The 22760-nt window shown below is 38.5% G+C and overlaps 1 pseudogene; it reads right to left on the bottom strand.

The window, feature by feature from the left end:
* LOC133074527 (CBY1-interacting BAR domain-containing protein 1-like) overlaps nucleotides 1-9732 on the bottom strand; it is a 30868-nt pseudogene extending 21136 nt beyond the window's left edge.
* Nucleotides 9733-22760: the final 13028 nt, after the last annotated feature.

The raw sequence follows: 22760 nt of genomic DNA, 5'->3' as shown, positions 1-22760 counted from the left end.
GACCTTTGAAGATATCTCTATTTCTTTTGACACTTTTTTCTTTAGACAGATTTTTTTCACCCAGACTTGGGTGTCACTTCCACAGTCTCCATGGGTTGAGACAATCACAACAGCCTGTCCATCTTCACTAGGAGGGTACATAAATCTCACCACTCAATGAGAGGAGCATCAGGATGACATCATAAAATGTCCTGTCTCGTATGGGACAAGATATGTTGATGATGGTCATCTTTGCAAAATACAATCTGCCACAACCTAGTCTCTGTCTACAACAATTCACATTGCTTTTGCATGCCAGATGTGTCTACTTTTTGCCTCAAGAGTTCCAAAGTTCCATCTCATTAGCACATGCTCAAAATTCAGTATTTCGTCATTTGAATTAGGTTTGGTCTCCTCATGAGAGTTTCCTCAATTTTATCAAGTTTAGTACAGTTCCTCTCAATCTAAAGACATGTAAACTAAGAGATAAATTGTCTGGCTTTTAGCTCCCTGACCCTAAAATGCAAATTCTGGTACATGAATATGATAACTGCTCAAAATAGGGAGTATATGAAACACATTCATTCGTTGGCTGATAGCAGTTCTGAAATCCAGTGGGACACATTTCACCAGTTCTCTGATTAGGGTTCAATCTTACTTTATGGTAATTCTTGGTAGCACTTGATTCTGTACTCTGAGTTCTTACTCCCCCCCACGTCCAAGAAGCCTGTGGTTTCAGTTGAGAAGCCTTCCCAGCCTGCTTCCTGCTTGCAAATATTTTTTAAGTGCAAATGTTTCTTTTCATTTTGTACTGTCTCTGTTTCTTTCAATCTATGATGACAATACTTGTGACAAAGCTGCTGCTGCTGCTAAGTCACTTCAGTCGTGTCCGACTCTGTGCGACCCCATAGATGGCAGCCCACCAGGCTCCCCTGTCCCTGGGATTCTCCAGACAAGAAAACTGGAGTGGGTTGCCATTTCCTTCTCCAATGCATGAGAGTGGAAAGTGAGAGTGAAGTCGCTCAGTTGTGTCCGACTCTTAGCGACCCCATGGACTGTGGCCTACCAGGCTCCTCCATCCATGGGATTTTCCAGGCAAGAGTACTGGAGTGGGATGCCATTGCCTTCACCGTGTGACAAAGCAGTTCTTTTAAAAAATATGACTTTTCTGTGAATCTTATTGGGGTTCACTCCCATTGACAAAGCCACAAATGCAAGTGTCTTTAAGACTGGCCACCTTTTCTATTTTGGCCTTCCTGAAAGGAAGCTAAATGACAAAATGCTTAATATTCTTATGAATCCCAATTTATGGTAGAATCTGCAAGGCATTATCTAAGATCTTTAAAGTGCTTTTGACTTCTCTGGAAGTTCTTATAAGACACTCTATTAGAACTTTATAAAGTCAAGAAAAGAGCCTATAACCCCTTCCAGGATTTGATCTTTGTTGCGACACTTAATTTGAGAATCATGTGCCATTTGGAGAGACGAGATATGAGAAATAGTTTTATTTTTGAGCCCAGCAAGTTCTGACTTTGATATTTAACAGTTTTTTCTTTAGCCCAACTTGTTCCTTTCATATTTTATCAAAACTTAGGAAAAGAAGCCAGGTGGCAAATTTAATATTTTGCCTGGAAATCTTAACTATATCATTATTTCCATGATAATACATTTTCTATTTTTTCACATTAGAGCAGGCAATAGTGTTGGCAAGTTTTCTGCCTCTACATAACAAGAAACCCATTTCTGTAGCTTCCAGTAACATTTTTCTTATTTTTTTTAAATTTCTCACCCATAGCCTTTGGGCTTTGATATCTTTTATATATCTGTAACATTCCCTTCATGTCCCTTCTAGCATTCACAGTCTTAAGCTCCTTCTGGCTTCTACCCACTACTGTATCCCTAAACCAAAATCTCATATTTAGGTTTTTGTTATGGCCTCACTCATTTTGGAATATCAAATTATGTGTCAGGCATCTATTGTTTTATAGAGAATCACCCCAAATCATAGTGGCTTAAAACAATAACAATCATTTATTTTGTTCACAACTGTGCAACTTGGGCAGGGCTCGGTGGGGATAGCTCATTTTTGCTCCATCCAGTGTCAAACAGGACAGCATGCTTGTGGTCTGGATGACCCGTTTTCAGGATGGTTCACTCACTGAAATCTGTTGACTGGAGTTCAACCAGGGCTTTTAGCCAGGGGCCTTGATTCCTATTCATGTGAGCCTCTCCGTGGGTTTCTTGGACCTGCTCATATTGTGGTGACTGAGTTCCAGGTTTGAGCATTGCAAGAAAACAAGGTAGAAATGCATGGCATTTTTCTGGCCTAGCCTCCAAAGTCATATAGCACGCCTTCAGCTGAAGTCTACTTGTTGAGAAGTGTCAAGGTCATATTGCTTGAAAAGCATATGGAAAGGGAATTATTGTTACAACCAATTTTGGAAAAAAAACAGCCTGGTCCAACTAGGATTGTTGAAAAAGTCTTCTAGTTTATGGGCCATTGATAAGCTATTTTTTATCTAGTTTTCAATCTTAATATTTGACTTATTGATTTATATATGTTCTTTGTACATTGAGAATATTGGTGTCTATCATATCCATTGACAATATTTTTACTCCAGAACGTTCCCTGTTATGGTCCAATAGCTTTTTAAATGGACCACACTGGTGTTGCCAACCCCAGCATCCATGCCAGAAGTGTGCTGTGGCCGAGGTGCACAGGCATACTCAAGTCCTCTGGGTTCTCATTTGCTACACCTATGAAAATAAACAATAGAAGAAAGCAAAAATTTATAAAGTAAAAATAAGAATATTATATTTGCCCTACGGTTGCTGGGAACAATCCTATGCTAGTGAGGTGTTTAAAGGAAAGAACTTCCTAGAGTAAGAAGTTAAAATATATCTCTTATATGCAAACACTGGACAGTGCCTAGCACATAGTAGGTGCTTGGTTAATGCTTGCTTAATGACTAGTTTCCTTCCATCAGGGATAGGCTTAGTTTGTGCTCTCCCAAAGCAACCCCTGAGTATTTTATTTGGGAAGGGAGTTCAGTAACCAAAGAGAGGATGGTGCTATGATGAGTTTCTGGGTGCAGACAAAAAGAGACTTAATTTATCTGGGACTCTTTAAAAGGCTATAAGGAACACACTTCAGAATAATCCCACCAGGAGGCAAAGGATACTGCAATGTCAGGCTAGTGCCTGTGGGTTGAGTGTTAATTCTGGGAGCATTTGCCTGTGATAGTCCCAGCCCTCTCTGAATGCAGGTGCTTGAGATAAAAAGCCACTGACCTGCACAGGAAGTGCATGCCAAGGCACAGTTGCCCTCTGTGGCAGGGGCTGACATTCAGGTGGGCCTCTGACAACATTTACTATGGTGATATATTGGATAAAGGGAAAAAGAAAAGAAAACCTGTAAAGACAGACTAACAGAAATGGAACAAGAAAGAAAGGATTTCCACTTGTGGAAGAAAAATTAATTCTCTTACTGCTCCTAAGAAGGATGGAAAACCAGTTACTTTGGAGGTCAAATAATATAAATGAGAACTTTAAGTCAATTTCAAAGTTTAGCTGAGATAAATGTGTTAAAGTGGTACATTTCTGAATCAAAAGTAACAGACTTTGGGTGAGAATGATTTGCTCATAAGGTAGCTCTTTAAGTATATTAGAAAAGAGAATGCTGCTTTAACATCAAAAGAGAGATATGAGAGTTTTGAAAAAAAGAGAAAGTGCAAAATCTAACAGACATTTTCTATCTCTCCCTCCCATTTGCATTCCTTCTTTAGAATGTACAAGTCCAAGAGGAATATTGTTAAAAATAGCTATGACCAAATATAGTCTTAGCCTTACTATGAAACCTTTGCTTTTACCTTTTATGCCATCCTGGGACCTCCTAAGGTAATGACATGTGATTAATTGTTGCTTATCACTTAGGGTCTATTTGGCCCTCAGAAACTATCCTCTCTTTACATTAGCTGCAAGCTGCCGCAGTCTGATTACTATTCAGTACTGATCTCCCAGTGAATGATAATAGAATTAACTTAACAAACATACAGAGTAAAAATGAAATGTCAACTTTTATTACATACTTCTCTCCCATCTGCCAGAGTGATTTAAATGCCAGTTTTAAAAAGTAAAGAGACAACCAGCCGGCCTTTCAGCGGGGGCTTTCATATGGCTCCTCAGAGTGGATGGCGTTTGGTGTTCTGCATGCCGGCCCAGGGCACTGGTGTGGCATTGGGTAGCACATGGCAGTAATCCCTTGTCCATCTGTGTCCTTCCTCTGCCTGGGATAAGCTCTTATGGTTGAACAACTCTGCTTGGGCCTTCCTTTTCTGAAAGTTTCCTGAATTTTGAATCTTGGCCGTTGCATTGGCAAAAGTTCTGCTTTCCTCATTCAAGAGAGATGTTGCATTTTCTCTTGCTTTCCAGACTGCTATTCTTGTTGGTTGTGAGCCAACGATATGGATGACAGCGTTTGGGGCTTGGGTGGTAATTCTCTGATGAAATATGGCAGCTTGTAAGATCGATTTTGGAGGACAGAAAGTATAATTTTTAATCTTTCTGGATAAATCAAAGTCTACTCTAGGATATTAGTAACCCACCCAGAATAAAGCAGATACATAATCTCCTCCACATGGCTTATCAATACTTCTTGTATTTTCCCTATGCTTACTTATTTTCTAGGGCTTCCCTGGTGGCTCAGTGGTAAAGAAGGTGCCTCCTATGCAGGAGCCACAGGAGATGTGGGTTCAATCCCTGGGTCAGGAAGATACCCTGGAGGAGGGCATGGCAACCCATTCCAGTATTTTTGCCTGGAGAATCCCATGGACAGAGGAGTTTGGCGAGCTACAGTCCCTGGGGTTGCAAAGCGTCAGACATGACCGAAACAACTTAGCATGCACACACGTATTTTCTATAGTCCCATTAAAATGCAAGTTCCAAGAAGGTGAGAACTCTATTATTTCTTCTCTGCAAGCATACTTTCAGCCTCCTTGGTGCATAATAGTTGTTCAATAAATACATTTTGAAGTGTTGAGTGAATGTCATCTTGCTGCCTATTGAGTTCATCCATTTTTAAATATATTGAGTTAATAATCAATGAAATTGGCAAGAACTGAGCCTGCCTTCTCAAGAAGATACCTGGAAAGATAGCTTTAAATGTGCCTCAGAACAGTTCTTCCCCTGTCACTGTAGCAGAGAGTGAGTCAAAAGTAAATAAATCAGATGCACTGAAGTATCTGACTTCCTGCTTCTGTCAGGTAGTACCCAAGTCAATCTGAGTTTGAGGTTGGAAGATATAGGTCACATTGCTTAAGGTCCAAAATAAAAAAGAGAAAGGGATCCAGCAATGGCAAAAATGTAGAAAGAGAAAAGGTGTTGATTAGAAAATGCTGGAAAAAATATCAATAACCTCAGATATATAATAACCTCAGATGACATCACCCTTATGGTGAAAAGCAAAGAGGAACTAAAGAGCCTCTTGATGAAAGTGAAAGAGGAGAGTGAAAAAGTTGGCTTAAAACTCAACATTCAAAAAATGAAGATCATGGCATCCGGTCCCATCACTTCATGGCAAATAGATGGGGAAACAATGGAAACAGTGACAGATTTTTACTTTCTTGAGCTCAAAAATCACTGCAGATGGTGACTGCAGCCATGAAATTAAAAGATGCTTGCTCCTTGGAAGAAAAGCTTTAACCAATCTAGATAGCATATTAAAAAGCAGAGACATTACTTTGCTGACAAAGGCGCATCTAGTCAAAGCTATGGTTTTTCCAGTAGTTATGTGTGGATGTGAGAGTTGGACCATAAAGAAAGCTGAGTGCCAAAGACTTGATGCTTTGGAACTGTGGTGTTGGAAAAGACTCGTGAGAGTCCCTTGGACTGCAAGGAGATCCAACCAGTCAATCCTAAAGGAAATCAGCCCTGAATATTCATTAGAAGGACTGATGCTGAAGCTGAAGCTCTAATACTTTGGCCACCTGATGCGAAGAACTGACTCATTGGAAAAGACCCTGATGCTGGGAAAGGTTAAAGACAGGAGGAGAAGGGGACAACAGAGGATGAGATGATTGGATGGCATCACTGACTCTGTATGAGTTTGAGCAAACTTTGGGAGTTGGTGATGGACAGGGAAGCCTGGCATGCTACAGTCCATAGGATCGCAAAGAGTCGGACACGACTAAATGACTGAACTGAACTGAGAAAAGCCAAAGTCAGGAGCCACAAATACTGGTGACTGGAGGGACCATTGGAGGATGTTTGGGACCCTGGGGAAATTTACCAGTTCACCAACAGTTGCGATGAGACAAGAGTTAAACCTCTTGGTGTGGCAGCTTCTAGAGAGGTGGTTGGTACATGCATTTTCACCTCCGTTAGAGAGAAGTAGCACAGGTCTTCCCAGGCAGCCTTGCTAGGGGTCATTCCTCTTCTTAAAAACTATTGTTTCTCCCAGAATGATGCATCTCCCTGTTGGAGTCCTGGTGTAATAATCTGTGAAATACTCCAATCCCTCTCCAATGTTCCCAGTGTCCAAACGCCAATAGTGTTTTTTATTCCTTAAATTATGAAAATACAATAGCACATTTACAGGAGACTTGGAAAATATGGAATAAAGTTACATGTATTTCCACTATATGTTCCAATTCTTTTTTTAAAGTAGATAATTAAGATTTTTCAGTTGGAGTTTCAATATCAAACTCAAAAATTAATAGAATGAATATACAAAGTAGAAGGAGATCATAGACCTGAAAAGCACTATGAACCAATTCAATGTAATTAAGATTTAACAGTTTTCACAAGCAGTACTTATTTTTTAAAAGAGCCAAATTCATCTTTGTATAGTTCTGATTTTTTTTAAATATTCATTTTAATATTTGTTTCTATATTTTATCTTTGGTTTAAATTCTATTCCTTAGGGAACAGAATTCCTTGTTACTTCTTCATATGACTGGGTTCTCAAGATGACTTGTTGTTCAGTCACTAAGTTGTGTGATTCTTTGAAAACCCAAGGACTGTAGCATTCCAAGCTTTCCTGTCCCTGTCTCCTGGAGTTTGCCCAAGTTCATGTCCAAGATGACTTAAAGGAAGGACTTAAAGGAAGTCCTTATTCCCTGGAGTGCTCAGGGTGGTTAACTCTGGTGGCCATTTCAGATAAACCCTGGAATCTAAGTGGCTTAACACAGTGAAGGCTTCTTTCTTTCTCTTGTTGGTCAGGATGTCTTTCTGAACCTTGTAACTATGCTTTCTGAAACATGGGGCCTTCTGGATCACTTTACCAAAGGAAAAGAAATTTGAAAGGGTCAAAGCAACTGAAGTGACGCATGTCACTCAACCCACTGACCCAGCTTAGTCATGTAACCATCACTGAACTGCAAGGGATGCTGGGAAATTTAGGAGAGCACAAGGATATTTGGTCAACTCTGTGTTATATGCTACATGCTGCTCCCAGTGTTTTAAACTTTTTGACTAGCTGTACTTCCCACAGCATTTGACTCTTCTTTTTTTTCTTTTCAGTTATTTCTTATAAGACAGAATTTGAAGTACCCTCATCACCTACAACCATTTCGTTCATCAGCTGTGCTACACTCTCTGTATGGTCATTTTTTCTGACCATCATTGTATCCAGACACCTTTCCCACACAAAGCTGAGAGACTTGTACACAGGCGAATAGAATATTAAAACAAAATGTAAGAAGTGTCCTGCTTATGTAAATAGAGTTTATAGCCACCCACAGAAGGTTTACCTAACCCAGACCTTTCCTGAATGAAGAGATGTCTAATTTGAGTTCCCAGAAATTAATTGGAATCAGCCAGGTAGGAGCAAGGGGTTCCAAGGTGGTGCTAATGGTAAAGAACACACCAGCCAAAGCAGGAGATGTAAGAGACAAGGGTTTGATCCCTGGGTGGGGAAGATGCCCTGGAGGAGGGCAATGACAACCCACTCCAGTATTCTTGGCTGGAGAATCCCATGGACAGAGGACCCTGGCGGGCTATAGTCCATGGGGTTGGAAAGAGTAGGACATGACTAAAGCAACTTAGCCCTCACATACGCAGGTAGAAGGAAAGAACTGAAAGTGCGTGTGTCAGGACAGAGAGCATGTGGGAAGTCAAAGGCCCAAGTACAACAGTGAGCACTGATGCATTCAGCGGACTCCCAGGTGTTCCCTTCTGCTGGAAGGTGGGATGTGAAGGGGGCGTGGCAGGGATGAGTGAGATACGGGCATCACCCAGACATTCAGAGACCTGTGATATATACTTATGGTTTTGACTTTATTGTAAAAACAATGGGATTCACTGACGTTTTTAAGCAGGGGCACACACGAATCAGAAGTATTTTAGAGAGATTGTTTTGGCTTCAGTGTAGAGGTATCAAATTCAGACTAGAATTGGATGAATTTGGAAGCAGAAAATTATGTGAGAATTGTAATAATCTCAATGGAAATGTATAACACTAAGGGTGAAGTCAGAGATACTGGAGATTTTAGAAGATAGCTTTCAAGATATCTTCCACCTGCTCCATCTAGAACTCATCTCCACTGGGGTTTCTAAGTCAAAGGAATCACAACCAACCAGAAGTTTTAAACCCCCTAATCTTGCAAATAATCAAACTTCCAATTTAGGTTTAAATATGACACCTGGATAGGTGTATATTTATCTTTCTCTCAAATAAAATGTGGGCTTATTTTGTACTTCATTTTATCTCTGTCTGGATTTCTAGGCATATAATAACTATTAATATAAAAACAGTTACAGCATAATGTATAAATAAAGCAAACTTTAAAGTCATTATTATTACAAACACATCTACCATTTCTCAGATGATCTATCCAGTAATTCCTCAATCTTATAACAGTGCTTTGGAATATATTTACAGTTGAATGTCTTTACTTAACAGCAAGAAGAAAAATAACAATAATATGGATTAACTGGATGAAGGGATCCCCCAACAGTGACTTTGTTTGGAGGAAGATTTTCATGTGATTATCCCTTTAAGCTACTAATCTGATAAAAAATATTCAAAATAATAAATTATTTTCATCTTTGGAAGACAGACTAAAAGTTACATATTTGGAAGTAAGTGAAGCACATTTATTATAGGAAATACCAATAGCACAGTGTCTTTTTTGACAAGAGTAGGGAATGAAAACAAAAGTTTATTCTGATCCGCAGAGCTAAAGGCAGAAGGTGCTAACATCTAAAAAGAAAAATATTGTTGACTCCACCTTTACTACAAATATGGAGATTTCTTGGGCTTCCTAGGTGACTCATGGGTAAAGAATCTGCCTGCCGATGAAGGATAGGAGGGCTTGATCCCTGGGTCAAGAAGATCCCCTGGAAAGATCCCACTTTCACACACACATCAATCTTTGGGGCTTCTCTGATGCCTCAGATGGTAAAGAATCTGCCTGCAATGCAGGAGACACAGGAGACCCAAGTTCAATCCTTGGGTAGGAAAGATCCCCTGGAGGAGGAAATGGCAACCTACTCCAGTATTTCTGCCTGGGAAATCCCATGGACAGAGAAGCCTGGCGGGCTACAATCCATACGGGTGGCAAAGAGTCGGACATGACCGAGCATGCACGCTATCTATGGAGCTTTTTGCTCATAGTTGTAGTGTCAATGTTGATACATTCATAGGAGAATATTAGTTAAAACTGCAAAGTGTAGCTGTGGCATGCAAGCAAATCAGCCTCTTCAACACATACCTGCAGATGAGGTCCGTTCACCATCTGCCCAAAGTGCAGCCATGTCGTGGTTGCATAGTTAGAGCTGATCACTCTGGCACAGAAATGAATATCTCAGTGGGAGCTGAGCACCACCACAGAGTTGAAATTCTTGTTAAATTAAGATTACCCAACCCCACTGAGGAGGATAATCCATTTACATATTTACACTCCAAGCTCTTAATTTTCCAGACAGGCCTTAGTAAGAAAGACTGAATTTGCTACAAGAAAACAAGACAATTAAATACTTATTGTATTCCTTTCTTCTTTCCACCTAAATCATGTAATAAATAACAGAACAACATGGTTGCTAATATTTCTAACAGGCTTCAATTTTCAAAGAGTTTCAATTTGAAAGTTTAAGCTTTATGAATTAAGCTGCTATTTGCAACGCAGAAATAGAAACACAGAAGTAGAGAACAAATGTGTGGATGGATACCAAGGGGGACAGAGGGAAGTGGGGGGAATTGAGAGGCTGAGATTGATACGTATACAGTGTTGATACTGTGTATAGAATTGATAACTAGTGAGAACATGCTGTATCACATGGGAACTCTACTTACTGCGGGTGGTGACCTCAAGAGGAAGGAAGTCCAAAGGGAGAGCATATATGTCTATGTGTAGCTGATTCATTTTGCCCTATAGCAGAAACAAACACATTATAAAACAACTATGCTGCACTAAAAATTAGTTTAAAAAAGGAAATTTAAGTTTCATGAGGGCAAGGATCTAGACAGTTTTGGTCTTTCTTAGGGTCTTGCCAAGTTCAGAGAAAGTGTTCAGTAAATAATCACAGAGTGAATATAGGAATGAATGGTTTATGTTGCTTCCACTGTACTTTTTGTTTCCTAGAGACCTCTAGCACTCAATTGCTAGTTTTATGATAATTTTATTCTAGTTAAGACTAGGTTTGTAAGGCTAACATTATGTTTCATAAGCAGCAGAATATAACAAATTATTTTAATTTTGAATATTTGCAAAGTCGGTTACAAAAGCGTAAACATTTTTGTTTCAATAAATTTTTAATAAAACTAAACCCTTCAATATGCCTCTTCATTTAATGTTGTAAGAAAACATGTTCAAGGAAAATGTTACTATTTTTTTTGTTACTGATTCATACTTTGGCTGTTCACAAGATAATCCAACATCATAATTCAAAACATGTATTCAACATATTTTCATAGATTTTTAAATATTATAAAGAGAATTTAGGTAATCAGATCTCCTTTGATCTTCACAGGGCTCAGGCTTTCATTGCAATATTTACTTTTGGGACATGAGAAAACAGGAATGTGGCATCTATAGTTATAGGCACTGATGGAAGAAAGCTTCCAATTCCACACAGACAACTCAGCATGTTAAATTCTGCCTAAATCTTCATCATGCTGGCAGGTTGGCATCAGTTATTTGGTAGCAAATTGGCATTAACTTTGTATGTTTCTTTGATTTAAGCATTTGAAAAGGAAATACAAAACTCTTAGCTATTAAAATAAATATTAGTCTTCTTTGAAAAGTTATACAGACGTGGAAATGGTAATCTAGGAGATTATTCAAAAACATATAGAAGGATAGAGGATATAATGTTAAGAGGAATATATGTTATGTAAAAATATAGGTACAAATAGATAAAGGATTGGAAGTTGTTGTGCAAAAATTAAAATGGCTAGTGAAAGCTGAGGATTAGATGTACCTATTTTTCCTTTTATAATATTATACTCAAAACTGTTGCAACATTATTATTTTTCTTTTGACAAAGGTGAGTCAATACAACTAGTGCCCTTATAGGACAGAAACATGATTCTGTGTTCCTAGTATAGGCCTTCAGTTTATACCACATTTGTCTTCTTATTAAAAAGCAAATAATTTCGTTCATGTTATGACTATTAAATTCAGAAGTGCCTAATTTTTAATAATTCTAAAACAAAAATAAGCTATGGACTATAGATGTTCAGACATACTAAAGACTGAGAGAGAAATAATTATTAGCAAAATGAAAAAGAAATAGTCACACTCATATCTATTAATCTAAGTAAATACTAAATAACAGTTTGAAATTATTGTAAAAATTCTTCCATAAGTCATATTTTTCACTTTAAAAATTCACACTTTACAGTGTTTATACTCATATTTTACTTATTAATTGGTTACACAGACATAAATTATAATGTTTTGTGATTGTTAAACTTAAACTCATGTCATATGGTGCTCAATGCATACATATTATTGGCAACCAAGAGAAAATTTAATAATGAACACATGATTTATTTCATAAGTGAAATAAAACTGTTTCTTAAAACTATATAGTTTCTAAAACAGCATGAAATAGCCATAATGGGGCATAAATAAAAGCTTTACACGTAAAGTGACCTTGTCATTTTTTTCTGCTTTCTTATCCAGATAGCAGGTTTTTACTTTTAGGCAATAGTATAGTCCTGCTGTCATACAGAACACGAGTTTCCCTTGAGCCTTCATTCTTAAGAAAATTTACAAATTACACCAGAATTGATAAATTGTTCCTTCCACCCCAAATCACCAAAAGAACATCATACATTAAAAACTTTATGTCAGTTATCAAATGAGGCATATTACAACCTAATGGTTACACAGGAATAGTGAGAAAGGACAATTGACTTTGATGTATGGCAGCTTAACCTGGAGAAACTAGGTTCTGCAAAGAAGAGCTCTGGTGAGAAATACACACACAGAGCCAGTAAGAAGGAAATGTTGATATTGTTAAATACACCAGGGTACCAAATCTGCTCATGTATGCTAAGCATCAAAATAACATTCTGAGCATAAAAGACTTAGAAAGGAAAAAAATCCTGGTTCTAGAATGAGCAGTCAATAATATGACAACTGTAAAAGACTTGGAATTCAGAGATCAAAAAGGAGCTGTAGTCTTTGCAGCTCCATTAGGAATTAGACCCAAACTACTTCCTTTTTTATGACAGTATTCAACTGTGCACTTTAGATCGCTCAACCGAAAGCCTAATGAGCTCTGTGGAGGCCACACCACCTGCCAAGAAAATAATCCATCCTCCAAAAGCCCCGGCAACAATATTCTTCAAGGCTCAGAAGAAGTGCTGAAATGTCACTCAAAAGACTTTCTACAATCCTCCCTGGCAATCCTGGAGAATCTAATGAGTGAAAAGCCAAAGTACACCAAAGAAACATCATCTCCAAATTTAGAAGAAAAAAAAGGCAAGTTCCGTAAGTCAGAAAATTAACGACTGACTGTCAAAAATGACCTTCTTGGAGTATCCAACGACGCCTGTCACAGCTTCTCAAATTACCCAGCAGGAAGGCCCAGGAACTGAGGGAAAACCGCAGTGCAGCAATTCACTGCCCTGCTAATGTGCAACCTGTCCCTAACATTTTTATTTCCATTTCATTTTTGGAGCTATATTTTAAGACTAAATCATCCTTAGTCCAGCGAGTGAACAAATCTGGAAACAAGTGTTACAAAGGAAAGACTTGTCTTTCTTCTTTTTTCCCCCACCTTCTTCTTTTTTATACCTCTCACTGGCTGTTTTTTCCCCTCTCTCATGAAACATCAACATAAGTTTTATTTTTATTTAGAAAGAAATAGAACGCCCTCTGGGGCATTTATAAATCATATTTCTGGAGCCTCTTCCTCAGTTTATGGTCTGCAAAGGCATCGGGTGAACCTACTGTCACTTTCATTTCTTCTCCAACCTCTGCTCAATTTTCCATCTTTCAATTAAAGTCTGTTTTCTTTGCTTTAAAAAAGGGAAACAATTATTTTTGATCCTGATGTAGGTATTTGCCAGTAGATTGTTAGTAAAAAATCACATGCAACCATGAATCAGGCACCCTATCTGCACTCAGAGAGCTTGTGTTAGTAGTTATTATATATATATATATATATTATAGTTACAATACAGGATGCTAATTACAAATACAACAACAGAGACCTAACCAGTGCCTAAAGTTTGTACCAAATTTAGTCTCATAGAACTGGGGAACTTTTTTGGAGAAAATAATGATTAAACTGGGATCTGAAAAAAAAAAAAAGAACAGGAGTTGAACATTGAATGTGCCACTCTTTGACTCAACAATAGAGAACTTTAGAAAATCAAAGCTGTGATTTCAACTGACAATTCACTTAAGCTCCTTGTGACTTGATTTTTCTCTTCTCTGAAACTAGTTTTGTATCCTGATAGGATGAGTGTGGGATAAGGATGTCTGAGACTAAAAAACTAAAGATAGGTACTCAGTGACAAGCTGTTACTATATATTTTATTAATTATAAAAGCTTATATGATGTGGTTCAGTTCAGTTCAGTTCAGTCACTCAGTCGTGTCCGACTCTTTGCGACCCCATGAGTCGCAGCACGCCAGGCCTCCCTGTCCATCACTAGCTCCCTGAGTTTACTCAAACTCACGTCCATCGAGTCGGTGATGCCATCCAGCCATCTCATCCTCTGTCAGCCCCTTCTGCTCCTGCCCCCAATCCCTCCCAGTATCAGGGTCTTTTCCAAGGAGTCAACTCTTCACATCAGGTGGCCAAAGTATTGGAGTTTCAGCTTCAGCATCAGTCCTTCCAATGAACAACCACAACTGATTTCCTTTAGGATGGACTAGTTGGATTTCCTTGCAGTCCAAGGGACTCTCAAGAGTCTTCTCCAACACCACAGTTCAAAAGCATCAATTGTTCTGCACTCAGCTTTCTTCACAGTCCAACTCTCACATCCATACATGACCACTGGAAAACCCATAGCCTTGACTAGATGGACCTTTGTTGGCAAAGTAATGTCTCTGCTTTTTAATATGCTGTCTAGGTTGGTCATAACTTTCCTTCCAAGGAGTAAGTGTCTTTTAATTTCATGGCTTCAGTCACCATCTGCAGTGATTTTGGAGCCCCAAAAAATAAAGTCTGACAGTGTTTCCACTGTCTCCCCATCTATTTCCCATGAAGTGATGGGACCAGATGCCATGATCTTAGTTTTCTGAATGTTGAGCTTTAAGCCAACTTTTTCACTCTCCTCTTTCACTTTCATCAAGAGGCTTTTTAGTTCCTATGATGTGATAGGCAACTATTAAGATGGAGACTGAAAAGATTCCTACTTCCTGATGTTTATTCCTTCTTATCCTCAATTATGGCCTGAATTAATTGACTCACTTGTAAAGACAGAATATGGCAGAAATGAAGGGATGTCGTTTCCAAAATCAAAGTGACAAAAAGACTGGGACTCCTGTATTGGGGCTTGGCTTTCTCTTACCCCATCTCTGAATTCCTGACCTTGGGGAAAGCCAGCTGCCATGTGATGAGGTGGCTTTATGCAGAGGTCCATGTGAGAGGGAGTGAAACTCTGACAATAATCAGACACAAGTGAGTGACAATAATCTTTGGCAATAATCTGACACAAATGAGTTTGGAAATGGATGTCCCCCACATCCACACAGCTGAAACTTCAGAAGAGACCACAGCTCTGGCCAACAGCTACCTCATCAGAGATCTTGAGCCAGATTCAACCAGCTGAGCTGTGCCTGGGTTCCTGATATCCTTGTTAAACACCTTGGGATTTCTGGTGAAATGCTAGAGAGGTCACAGACTAGAAGAAAAAAGCATGACCAGAACTAAAGGATTCATCATAGGATTAAAGGCCAAATTAAATAGTTCCCTCCCTAACAGAGTATAAAGTGAGCCTCCATTCACTCAAGGTAATCTGGCAATAATTTAACTGTATTCTCAGACAAATCTCAGTACTATTTGTTTAACAAAGAGCTGTTTAACAGAACTCACACTCTCCATAAGTATCATTTACAGTGTCCAATATAACATTTTTAAAAAATCTACTGGCTGGAATTAATAATACAATGGGAGACAACAGACAAAATTGTCAGTAAACCTGTAGACGGATCAATACAAATCGTTAAATCGAAGACAGACAGAAAAAAAAAATCTCGAAAAATGAAAGGAGCCTTAATGTACTGTGGATAGCATCAAACATCATCATGTACATGTAGTTTAAAAAAAAAAAATGGGCAGAAAGGAGAAGGAAAAAAAGTAGTTGAGGCAAAAAATACTAAGTGGCAAATGTCCAGATTTGATCAGTAAAAAAGCCTTACAAAGTCAGGAAGCTGAGATAAATACAAAAGGAAAGTTACATTTAGGCACTTCAAAGACAAATTGTTAAAAAGGAAATAAAGAGAAAAATATTAAAAGTGACATGGAGAGGAAAATGCTGAATTTTTGTCAGAAACAATAGAAACTTAGAAGATGAGACAATATTGTTAACAAGATGATAGTGGAAAAAACCAAATCTGTCAACTTAGAATTCTATATCCAGATACATATAGATTGAATGTGAGAGAATGAAAAAAGATACTTCATGCAAAAGGAAATGACAAGGAAGTGGAAGTTACAGTACTCATAGATGACAAAATAGACTTTAAAGTAAAAGCTATACACCATTTTTATCTTCATTATTATCTTTACTACTGCTGCCACCACCCTGAGGACCAACAGTGAACAATAGGTGATTATTTCCATTTGGCCTATAGTTCACGATGGCTGAGTCATCAAGGAGTTCACCCAAAGTCACTTGGGGACTTCCCTGGTGGCTCAGTGGTAAGAATTTAGCCTGCCAATGCAGGAGACAGTTTTGATCCCTACTCCAGGAAGATTCCACATGCCTTGGAGCAGCTAAGCCCGTCTACCACAACTACTGAGCCAGGGCACTGGAGTCCAGGAGCTACAAGTGCTGAGTCTGCCGGCTGCAACTGCTGAAGCCTGCATACCCATGTGCTCCACAATAAGAGAAGCCACTGCAATCAAAAGCCCACACACCACAGCTAGAGAGTGGCCCCTGCTCACTAAGAATACAATGAAAGCAGTTTTTAGAGGAAAGTTCATAGCAATACAGGTCTTCATCAAAAAACAGGAAAAATCAAAATTTGTCTACAAAAAGGCACATATTCAAATATTCATGGCAATGTTACTCATAATATTAAAGAAACCAGAAACAACCCAAATATCGATTTATAGAAGAATGAATAAACAAACTATACTATATTCACAATGTGTAATTCAGCACATCAATAAAAAAGAATGAACAAGTGGAACTCTTCAAGATTTGGGTAATGAATCTCAAAATATTATGTTGATTGAATAAATTCAGACACAATAGACTCTACAGGTGTGTGTCAGAAAACCCAAAATGAGGTCTTACCAATCAGACTGAGGCAAGGGGGAATATAATGCTGAAATATTCAAATGGTGTATTATAGATACATGGTCTTTAAACTGGGAGAGACGTAATCTTCAAGTCCTTTCTTCTTCTTCCTCCTCCTCCTCTCCTTCTCTTCCTTTCCCCTCATCTTTCTCCTCCTTTTTCTTCTTTTATTAATGAATGAAAAGACCAAGAAAAGTAAATGATGTGAACCTCAGTAGTTGTAACTCATGGGCTCAGTAGTTGTGGCATGTGGGCCCTGGAGTGTGCAGGCTTCATTAGTTGTGAAACGTGGGCTCAGTATTTAAGGCTCACAGGCTCTAGAGCATGAGCTCAGTAGTTGAGGTACATGGGTTTAGTTGCTGCATGGCATGTGGAATCTTTCAGGACTAGGGACTGAACCTATGTCCACTGCACTGGCAGGTAAATTTCTATCTGGTATGCCACCAGGGAAGTTCTCACTTTTTTCTATACATCTGTGTTCTCAATTTTTTTTTAAAATAAAAGTATGTTTATTTTTAGTATCAGCCAAAAATATTAAATATTTTGAAAAGCTTAGAAGTATTTATTAACATTATTTTTCCTGTGCAAAAGCTTGATTGAAATATCATAAATACTAATGCTTATGAGTGTGAAAGAATTAAGATCAGAAAATAAGAGAAAAAAATAGAAGGATTAAAAAATACAAGTGTGCATGAATATATTTAGAAGGTACATATATGATTAACTTGAATTTGCCAATGCGGAGACTAAAAACCATAACTATAAAAAGCCATCGTTAAAATATCTTCCAAGATGAGATGAGAGAATGAATGAGAAAATGTGTTCCAAAGTAAAAATCTAGATAAAAATCCAGTGTTATTTTCTAACTGAGAATCATGAATCATAGCAATTTATAAAAGATGTCTCTTAATTGGAGGTGGGGAGTGGATTGGCCTGACACTATCTGGAATGTTCCCTCAGAGAATAAAGTCATATTCTCACAAGATGGGAAAATCAGACCACCTGACCTGCCTCTTGAGAAACTTGTATGCAGATCAGGAAGCAACAGTTAGAACCGGACATGGAACAACAGACTGCTTCCAAATTGGGAAAGGTGTACATCAAGGCTGTATATTATCACCCTGCTTATTTAACTTACATGCAGAGTACATCATGCGAAACGCTGGGCTGGATGAAGCAAAAGCTGGAATCAAGATTGTCGGGAGAAATATCAATAACCTCAGATATGCAGATGATACCACCCTTATGGCAGAAAGTGAAAAAGAACTAAACAGCCTCTTGATGAAAGTGAAAGAGGAGAGTGAAAAAGTTGGCTTAAAGCTCAACATTCAGAAAACTCAGATCATGGCATCTGGTCCCATCACTTCATGACAACTAAATGCAAATAGATGGGGGAACAGTGGAAACATTGACAGACTTTATTTTTGGGGGTGCTCCAAAATCACTGCAGATGGTGATTGCAGCCATGAAATTAAAAGACACTCCTTGGAAGGAAAGTTATGACCAACCTAGACAGCATATTGAAAAGCAGAGACATTACTTTACCAACAAAGGTCTGTCTGGTCAAGGCTATGGTTTTTCCAGTAGTCATGTATGGATGTGAGAGTTGGACTATAAAGAAAGCTGAGTGCCAAAGAACTGATTCTTTGGAATTATGGTGTTAGAGAAGACTCTTGAGTGTCCCTCAGACTGTAAGGAGATCCAACCAGTCCATCCTAAAGGAGACCAGTCCTGGGTGTTCACTGGAAGGACTGATGCTGAAGCTGAAACTCCAATATTTGGCCACCTGATGCGAGGAACTGACTCATTAAAAAAGACCCTGATGCTGGGAAAGATTGAAGACAGGAGGAGAAGGGGACAACAAAGGATGAGATGGTTGGATGGCATCACTGACTCAATGGACATGAGTTTGGGTAGATCCAGCAGCTGGTGATGGACAGGGAGGCCTGGCGTGCTGCGATTCATGGGGTCGCAAAGAGTCGGACATGACTGAGTAACTGAACTGAACTGAAGGGATCCATTCTGTTGACAACAAACAGTATTCAAAAATTCTGACATTTGCTAATCAAAATTGAGCTCCACCTGGAAATCAATGAAAGCAAATGTTTCTCAACTTTCTAACTGGTTCTCCTTTGTCATGCTCCTTGTAAGGGAATTTGTTGTTTGTTGTTTAGTCACTAAGTTGTGTCTGACTCTTTTGCAGCCCCCAAAACTGCAGCCTGCCAGGCTTCTCTGTCCATGGAATTTTACAGGCAAGAGTACTGAAGTGGGCTGCCATTTCATTTTTCAGGGTATCTTCCTAACCCAGGGATTGAACTTGAGTCTCCTTCATTGGCCTGTGGATTTTTTACCACCAAGCCAAAGGGGATGTCGCCTATAAGGGAAAAACAAATATTTGGTATAATTGATGTACAAGAGCAGTATATGTTTACATGACTTGAGAAAAACACATTATACTGAAAAACCCCTAGACATTTTTGACTAGTACATAGGATTTTAATAACACTATGCATAACAACTTGAAAGTTTGTAACAGGTCTTTCTTCCCCCTTATAGCCATTTTTTTTTTTCTTGTTGTTCATTTTGGTTCAGTGTGGTACCCTCTCTGAGCCAGCATGGACTTCACATACATGTGTTAAAAAGTTCTAAATGAAGTGTTGTCAACCAAACTTAGAGAAGGATGGAATGCTTAGATAGTCAACTGATATATTATAGAATCATAGGGTTTCTAAACCAGAAAGGCCTTATAGGTCTATCTTCCAATCCAATCTTCTTACTTTTTGGAGCAAAGAGAAGAGAATAATTTGCCCAAAATCACATAACCAGAGAACCAGGGACAGACTCTTGGTCTCTTGGTCACCCAACTCAAATTCATTCAAGAAATAAAATAACAATCGATCAAATAACTTGCCTTTTGGGGATGCTTTACAGTTTCAATGGTGTTTTTAAATGTATTTCATGTAACCCTTTCAGGTAAAGAGGATGTAATATTTGTATTTTACAGACAAACTGAGGCTCAGATTCTTTCTAAATAAGTTTACTGAAAGTTCCAGTGCGTAGACTGACGTTAACATTTAATTTGTCTACTGAACAATTAACATGGACTAGACACTGTCCGGAGAAAGAAATGGCACCCCACTCCAGTACTCTTGCCTGGAGATTCCCAGGGACAGAGGAGCCTGGTGGGCTGCCGTCTACGGGGTCGCACAGAGTCGGACATGACTGAAGCGACTTCGCAGCAGCGGCAGCAGGCACTGTGTCAGGTAGGTAGAATCTCACCCTGCTACATATCAGAATCACCTGAGACGATTTTAAGTTTCATCCGTACTCTGGCTACATCCCTAAAAAGCCAGATTTAGAAGGGTAAACAGTATGTTTAAAAGGTCCCCCAATAATTCTTTGTGGAACCAGATTGAGAGGCACTGTGCTGTAAGAAAAATGCATGCTTGTTCATTTGACAAATATTTATTGAATGCTTGTTATGTGTCAAGCATGGTCTTAATTGCTAAACATGCAACAGTGAATACCACAAAACTATCTGTTCTCGTATTTTACATTCTGGTTGAGAGACAAATAACAAATAGAATATTGAAAATGATGATAAATAAAATGGAAAACAAGCAAACAAAAAAAACTGAAAGCAAAGGAGAGGAACTGTGGCTGTTCAGTCATTCAGTCATGTCTGACTCTTTGTGACCCCATGAGCTGCAGCACGCCAGGCTCCTCCGTCCTTCGCTGTCTCCTGGAGTTTGCTCAAATTCATGCCCACTGGGTCAAAAGAGAAGGAGATAGACATTGCCGATTTAAATAGAATAGAACATAAGCAGACATGAAGGTGATGGGTTTGAGTTGAGTGGAGGAAGGGGGAGATGTTACTTTTGAATCAAGCTTTCTGGAGAGAAAGAAAAGCAAACGCAAAAGCTTTAAGGCAAGAGTGTGCCTAATGTACTCTAGGAACAGGAAGGAGGCTGTTAGAGCTGATTTAGTGAGAGCAAAAGTGATAGGAGATGAGGTAGGAAGAGGGGACAGATCATGGAGGGCTTGTGAACATTTTAAGGAATGTGGGTTTTATATAAGAAAGACAGAAATCCAATGGAGTACTTCAAGCAGGAGAGTGACAAGTCTGATTTTCATTTTAAAAGGATTACTGTGTGTAGAATAGATGTTAAGGTGGCCAAGACATAAATTGAAGGTTCAACAGAAGGCTTTACAAAGATCCAGGTGACAGATACTATAATTTAAACCACAGTGATAACACTGTAGGTATTGAGAAATAATTGGATTCTGGATATATTTTGAAGTTAGAACAAACAGAATTGACAATTTGATGTGTGAAATTAGATAATGATACTAACCCAGGATGACTGTGAGTTTTGGGTCTGATGGATTAGGATTTCAGGGCACCTAATAAAATTTCAAAACACCTGAAACCAAAAGTGATCAAACTGAAATAAGAAATGGACAAATCCACAGTTATAGATGTAGCCTTAATAATTGATGAACAAGTAGACTGAAAAACTAGTAAGGACATGAAGACTTGAGCAACATGCCCAATTATAGAACATTACAGTAATAACTGCAAGAGATCAACTCTTTTCTAATGCACGTAGACTATTCTCCAAAAGACAGTAAAATAAGTTAAATAAGTTTGAAATGATTTAAATCTTTCACAGGATGTGTTTTCTGACTTTAATAGAATAAGTTAAAATCAATAATGGTAAGGCATCTAGAAAAGCATCTAAAAATTTAGAACTTGAATAACTAATTCATAAATAATTTATGGGGTAACTACTGTAACATTACCCACTAGAAATATGTTCAGGAGAGAGCAAGATGGGGGAGGGGCAGGTGGATGTGGAGCACATCTCTTTCCATGGATACATCAGGAATACACCTTCAGACACAGAAGTGTATGCAGAATACCAATTGCGAGTGGACAGGAATACCTGACCACCAGAAAAGAATATATAGACCCATGCAAAACTTGAGATCAAGCCCTGAGCCTTTGGAGTGGGAGCACTGACTCCAAGACCCTAGACTACCAGAGAACTAACCCTAGGGGGTTTCAAATGGTGAGAACTCACACAAAGGAAACCACTTGAATATAAGACCCGGCATCACCCAACCACCAGTAGCACCCTGTGCAGGACGCCCATCTAAACAACAGACAAAACAAAAATACAAACCCAATCATCAGCAGACAGGATTACCACCTCATTCAGCCGTGCCCATCAGAGGAAAAACAAACAAACAAGCAAAAACTCAGCACAAATCTCACCCTATAAGAAGCTTACACAAACCACTGGACCAACCTTAGGTGGGCAAAAACCAAAAGGAAGAAAGAATTCAACCTTAAAGCCTGGGAAAAGGAGACCTCAAACACAATTAGTTAAAGAAAAATAATGAAAAGGCAGAGAAATACTACTCAAATGAAGGAAAAGACTAGACACACAGAAGTCCAAATATGCAGATGTCCATGCTTCCTGCTGTGCTGTAATAAATTCATTTATCTCTGAAAATAAAATTAATATATAAGATAAAAAAAAGAAGTCCAAATAAATGAAGAGGAAATAGGCAAACTACCTGAAAAAGAAGCCAGAATAATGATTGTAAAGATGATAAAAAACCTTGAAAACAAAATGGAGAAAATGCAAAAATCAATTAACAAAGACCTAGAAGAATTAAAGAACAAACATGCAGAGACAAACAACACAATTACTGAAATTAAAAATACTCTAGAAGGAATCTATAGCAGAATATCTGAAGCAGAAGAAAGAATCAGTGAGCTGGAAGATAAAATGGTGGAAATAACTTCTGAAGAGCAGAATAAAGGACAAAGAATGAAAAGAACTGAG

This window comes from Dama dama, chromosome 20 (genome assembly GCF_033118175.1).
Source record: "Dama dama isolate Ldn47 chromosome 20, ASM3311817v1, whole genome shotgun sequence".
NCBI lineage: Eukaryota > Metazoa > Chordata > Mammalia > Artiodactyla > Cervidae > Dama > Dama dama.
This window is presented reverse-complemented; position numbering and strand designations above follow the sequence as displayed.